At 37.6% G+C, this 6,738-nt stretch overlaps 1 pseudogene; it reads left to right on the top strand.

Annotated features, from left to right (window-relative positions):
• Window positions 1–1,431: 1,431 nt before the first annotated feature.
• LOC132272194 (small nucleolar RNA R71) lies at window positions 1,432–1,530 on the top strand (annotated as a pseudogene).
• Window positions 1,531–6,738: the final 5,208 nt, after the last annotated feature.

The following is a 6,738-nucleotide window of genomic DNA, read 5'->3' as shown; positions in this document are numbered from 1 at the left end:
TCCTACTTATATTCAAGTCAGGTCAGCTGAACAAGTTGAATGACTTATGGAGAATTAATTTATACTGGATAGGATGGTTACTAGATTTTATATATATAAGTATGGTGCCATGATATGAGCTTGAGTCTCAGGATCAATGGTTAGGGCGCGTATATCGCCAGGGATGTGTAGCTAGATATAGTGTAGTTGTGTACCCTGGTAGGTCTAGGTACTCATGCCCACTATACGTGCGTTTTGCATGTTGCCTACTATTCAGGTTGAGACAACCCTATAGTCTAGTGAGGTTCCTTTAGTGTGTATATATATATATATACGGACTACTAGTTACTGTTGGATTGACTAGGATGTATACGTGTATCGGATCTCTGCTTGGACTGTAGTAGAGTAGAACTTGTTTGTGGGCCTGACCCACCATTATTTTTCAGGTGTTCGTCACGAGTAGAGGTTGTTCGTGCTGAGCGGGGATCAGTCTACTTCATTCTTCCGATGCTACATAGGAGTTCCTTTATGATTCAGTTTCCTGTTTTAGATTACTGTCATTTGTTTAGTTTGGATTTTCTAGGGGTCCACACAGTATGGATTCTCGAGTTGTATTTTGGAGGATCAGTTGTATCAGAAGAGTTTATTAATTAATGGAAGTATATTATGAGGTTTATTATCAGATTATCATTTTAGTTTCTTGTCAGCATTTTATTTATTCTTCTTTATTCTTTTGTACTCTGTGTTCGTTTATTATCAATTTGTTTTGATATCCTCGGGTATTCGGGCGTAGGCCTGGCCAACCCGCATTCGGAAATTCGGGGGTATCACAATTGATAAGGTCTATAACCTTGGGATCCTTGGTTTTGAAGTGGAGGTGGAATGTACTTCCCTTGAAAACCGCCTTGGGAAGGGTTTGAGCCCTCTCCTTGGTTTTTCCAAGAGAAATTCGGATGATTCCTCCAACTTGGATTATAATGAGTAACATAAGGATTGTTCCCTTGGTTCACAAAAGCTGTATTAACTTGTTCATTAGGTTCATTTTGCACTTGTCCATGAGGACAATGAGAATTAGAATAAAGAACACTAGAACAAGTCATGCATGTTTCATTTGATGCACGATGAGAATGGTTAGGGAAGGAAGATACTTGGTTCGCCGGGTTTTGGTTAATCAAAAATTGATCAAACCTTTGAGATAAAAACTTCATTTCGGCGGCTATTTCATTTGAATGGTCGACTTGATGTAAGCTAACACTCTTCCTACCTTGTGAATTTCTACCATTCTTGGATGATAGCGTTCTATGCAAAGAATTTTCACTCATGCTCTCATAAAGACGCCACACGTCATCCTCATGTCTATCAATGTATGAGCCACCCATGGAAGCATCAACCATACCCTTATAGTTGTCTGATAAGCTCTCAAAGAAATATTGAACTAATTGCCATTTGGGCATGTCATGATGTGGACACTTCCTAAGCAATTCATTGAAGCGTTCCCATGCCTTATGAAATGTTTCTCCATCCCCATGTGAAAATTCTCGAATTGAGGTTCTCATGGCATTGGTCTTAGAAACCGGATAGTACTTCTTCAAGAATTCTTGTTGCATTTCTGACCAAGAAGTGATTGAAAAAGGCCTAAGATTGTTAAAACAATACTTTGCCTTGTCTTTTAAGGTGAATGGAAAAAGTTTGAGTCTTAAAACTTCTTTCGGCATGTCCGTATATTTTACGGTGGAACATACTTCAAGAAACTCATCCAAATGCTTGTAAGGTTCTTCACTTGGAAGTCCATAATAGTTAGGAAGCATTTGAATGGTTTGTGACTTAATTTCATAATGATGTGCTCTAAATGGGGGCAATTGGATGCATGTAGGTGCATTATACTCGTTAGGCATATAATGGTCTCTTCAAGCAAGAGGTAGATTAGCTACTTGAGGTGTAACATGAACACCTTGGTTTTAAATTCCTTGATTGATGATGGGAGGTTATGGAGCATATATTGGCCTTGGCATTCCATATGGAACTTGGCCTTGTTATTGTGGTGGTTGGTGAATGAATGGCCTAGGCATGCCTAATGGTACTTGTATGTTCTCATTGTGCACATTGGGATAAAGGATACCTTGTTGCTCTATATGACCAAGGTCCTCAACATAATCATTATTATGGTTATCCATTGATAGATTGGTCCTATTTGAACTTCCTCTTCCCCTAGGATTTCTAATGATGAATTCAAGATGCAAATCAAGAGGGACAAGATTGATCTCAATGAACGACGTCCATGCATGCAAAATGCAAAACATAACATGCACAAAGAATGACAAACATTATGCCTTCACAACAATGCAATTAGACTTCTTCCACAAACACTTAATTCATACTCCCATGCTTTAACAACAATGATGCAAGAACAATTAAAAATAAGCCTCCACATGGGCCGATGATTTAACTAAGGGATTGAGTAAAGAAAGTCTCACAAAAGTCCTTTAGCACTTCAACTCCAAATTTAAAGCTTAGCTTAGCAAATTTTTAGAATTTTTAGCTTTTTACTTTCTTTGCTTGCTTGAATGCTCCTTTACTTGTTTCCTCTCTAACAATGCACCTAGTTAAGTAAGAACAACACAATAAGTAACCAAAAAGAAAAATAAAAATAAAGTAAAGACACGATCAAAAGAGTACTATTCCTAATTGATTCCACAAATCCGACGTTGCCAAATCTAATCAATCAATCCCTGGCAACGGCGCCAAAATTTGATGCATGTAAAGCTGCTTGATATACACTAAAATTGATGTAGTGAATGTGCGGTTCAAGAAAAGCCTTTTGGGTCAAGTTTAAATTTATAAAAACCACTACCAACACTACTACTAAAGTAGCAAGAGTGAGTAGGGATCGTCCCAAGGGATTGTGAGGATCGAGAAAGGTCGTGGAATTGTTATTAGGGCTAGTAGGTCGAGTGATCAAACAATTGGTTGGTTGGTTGATTAGAGAACAACTAAATTAAACTAAGTGATAACAAATAATGCAATTAAGAGTAAGTAAGAGAGAGAGAGATCTTGGGGTTTAGAGATCACCACCAAGCAATACATTTCTATATCATTGACAAGTGATTAAGAGGGCAAATGGTGTGTTGCAATATTGGTGTGTGTATGTGTTCGGTTGATTCAACAAGCAAGGATGACTAGTTAAGCATGTATTGTCTAAACATCATGTAAAAGGCACAATATATCTAAGCAATGAAGTATATATTGTCTAAACAACATGTGAAAGGCACAATAGATCAAAACAAGTCATTAATCCTTTCATTAAGCTCACAATCCAAATACAACACAATGATAGAGACATATGCTACTTGTATTCAAAAGCTTGGATCATCAAACAACAAGCATAGATTGTCCTCCCATTTAACACTACACTACAACTACACTACATCTACACTACTAGTATGAAAATAAACTAGGGGAGAGGCACAATCCATCAAGGAATAAGTATGAACCATCAAGAGAATCACTGGAGCATTTCTTTAAGCACTATGTTTTGACAATTTCTAAATCTATAGCATCAATACACATAGACATGCATCAATAACACAAAATCTAGAGACAAGCACATGAACATCTATTCTAGCATACATAGACATATGGATGGAATAAAATGATCAATTGGAAGCATTAAACCACATAAATCATTGAATAAACAAGATCTATATATATCAAAGTGTCAAAACATTGATTACAACACTAATCCCTCAATAATACACAAGATTAAGATATAGAAAGCATGCTTGGGGCTAACTCTAGCCCCAAGAGGATGTCTAGCCATTCATGGTGATGTTGCTCCAACCCTCAAGGGCTAACTCCATGGAAGAGATTTGCGCCTTGCTTGATGAAGAGTCTCCAATGGTGTCTTTAGCCTCCTCTTCCTCTAAGCTTGCTCTCCAAGAGATTCAATCCTAGAATAGTCTATTAGCTCCTCTTGTAAAAAGCAATCCTTATCCTTATATAGGTAGGTCAAAATGACACCCAAAATGAGCTGGGGTCGTGCACACAATATTCTCTAATGATTGGATAAAGGACAACTTTCAATGAGATGGAAATTTAACTTTTTCGCACTGGAGGAAGTTCGATTGATCGAACCTTGGACTTGGATCAATTGAACTTTGCTGCTTGTCACCTTTGGCTTCATTTGCTTCCTTCTTTCTCCACTTTGCTCCTTTCTTTGTTTAATCCCAGAATTGCTTCAATTAAGCTCTTATTTGGCTGAGTTAGCTTATTTTCGGGATAACTGCCTGAAAATGGAAATAATACGAAATCAATCTAAAACGGTAAAGTAAGATAGATAAATGTACTAGAATGCCTAAGCTTAAGGGGTTTAAATACGCACTTTTCAGCGCTCATCACATTACATGACATGTTCAAGTGTTTTATATACTACTTCCAATTATCCCCATGGACATGTGTTTAATGAACACTTTGAATAAGTCAATGCTATATTTGCTTATCCTTATTCAAGTGTGTATGTTCCGGTGTGGAATGAAAATTCAAGTCCCTATCAAGCTAAAAACTCTCAAGGTAAATATATTCCACCTCATAAAAGTAATGAAGGCTTCTAAGGATTTGTTTTTTCTTCTCCTCATCACCAAAGGATGAATCATTTTTCACATCCTCAAATGTATGATTCTCAAATTTGCTCTCATTATCCTCATGCACTTTCTAGCAATTCTACATTTGAAGATAAGGTTTTGATGGCTTTAGGTAGTTTAGAAATGAACACCAATTTGTTGCATTCTCATTCTCAATCAATATCAAAGCTTGAATCCCAAATTGGGACCATAGCTAATGCAATGAATGCAAGAGAGATTGGTAAATTACCTTGCCAACCCGAGAGGAATCCAAAAGCCCAATTTTTTGTGGAAGCAAACCCTACCTTGGGGTATTTTTCCCAAGCACAAGTGTAAGTAATCACCACTTTGAGAAGTGGTAGACAAGTTGACAATAGGGTCGAACAACCAAAGGAAGATAATGAATCAGTGCAATCAAAAGTTGTTACCCGTCCCATTCCCAATCCTATTCCTACTTTCTTGGATGAAAATGTTCCTAATCGGAACTTTCAATCATCTTCATCATTCACTCAAGTTACAAGATCTTATGAGGTAAAAACTCCATTTTCGTATGCTTTAAAAGAAACTTCGCCTTTTGGGAGGCAAGAAGGAAAAATTCATGACATGATGGAGTTGTTTAAACAAGTCAACATAAATCTTCCTCTCTTGGATGCAATTAGGCAAATTCTGCCTTATGCAAAATTTTTGAAAGATCTTTGCATACAAAAGAGGAAGAACAAGGGACAAGGCCTTAAAAAAGTGTTTCTCATGGAGTAAGTGAGCTCCATCATTTAACATAACACTCCACCTAAGTTTAAAGATCCTGATGCTCCGACCATTTCATGTGTGATTAGAAACCATGAAGTTCGTAGAGCTCTTTTTGACTTAGGAGCGAGTGTTAATTTGATTCCTTACTCCGTGTATGTCCAACTAGGTTTGAATGAGTTAAAGCCAACCTCGGTGGTGCTTCAATTGGCCGATAGATGCGTCAAAACACCTAGGGGCATGGTTGAGGACATACTCATCAAAGTTGATAAGTTCTACTTCTCGGTTGATTTTGTAGTACTTGATATCGAACCGGTTGCCAATCCTACCAACCACATCCCAATCATCTTGGGAAGGCCATTTTTTGCCACTGCAAATGTAACAATTAATTGTAGATCCAGGGTTATGGACCTTTCTTTTGGTAATATGATGGTCAAGCTTAATGTTTTCAATGGAAGTCGACATGCCATAGATGAAGACGAGTGTTGTCTTATAGATGTGTTAGATGAGGTTGTTGAGGAATCTATTCCTACTATGGTAATGAGACAATTAACCGAGGACAATCTTTCATCTATCCTCTCCGAGGATCCTCTTGCTTCTTGTCTTCTTGAAATGTATGGTAATTGTGGGTTTGATGATGAAAAATCAATGAATGAAGTAAGCAATCTCATGGAATCTGTTGCAAGCTTGGATTATCCACCTTGGAAAACTCCAATAGAACCTCTTCCTCCACTCTCTAGCACTCCACCGGTCCCATCTTTAGTCTCTCCACTAACTCTTGAGCTTAAAACTCTACCTTCTAATCTTAAGTATGCATTTCTAGGCCCAAAAGAGATTCTTCTAGTTATCATTTCTTCAAGTTTTGAAAAGACCAAGAGAATGCTCTTTTAATTGTGTTTAAAGAAAATAAGGAAGCCATAGGATGGAGTGTGGCGGATCTTAAGGGAATTGACCTTTTTATTTGCATGCATCGCATACTTATAGAAGAGGATGCAAAACCTTTTCGGGATGCCCAAAGAAGACTAAACCCAAACATGAAGGAGGTAGTTAAGAAAGAAGTCAAACTTTTAGATGCCGGAATCATTTACCCAATCTCTGATAGCAAATGGGTGAGTCCAACTCAAGTAGTTCCCAAGAAATCAGGGATTACGATGGTTGAAAATGCAAAAGGTGAAGAAATCTCTAAGTGTATCGCCAATTTGTGGCGTGTATGCATTGATTATTGCAAATTAAATGCCATCACCAGAAAAGATCACTTCTCTTTGCCATTTATTGATCAAATTCTAGAGAGATTGGCAGAGCAACAATATTATTGCTTTCTTAATGGCTATTCGGGTTACAATCAAGTAGCCCTTGACCCCTTGGACCAAGAAAAGACCACCTTTACTTGTCTTTTTAG

The sequence above is a fragment of the Cornus florida genome, unplaced genomic scaffold (genome assembly GCF_030987335.1).
Source record: "Cornus florida cultivar Cherokee Brave unplaced genomic scaffold, ASM3098733v1 CherokeeBrave_3.0.0_Hap2_Chr08, whole genome shotgun sequence".
NCBI classification, from domain to species: Eukaryota; Viridiplantae; Streptophyta; class Magnoliopsida; order Cornales; family Cornaceae; genus Cornus; species Cornus florida.
The sequence above is the reverse complement of the archived record's forward strand: the minus strand, read 5'-3'. Positions and strand labels throughout refer to the sequence as shown.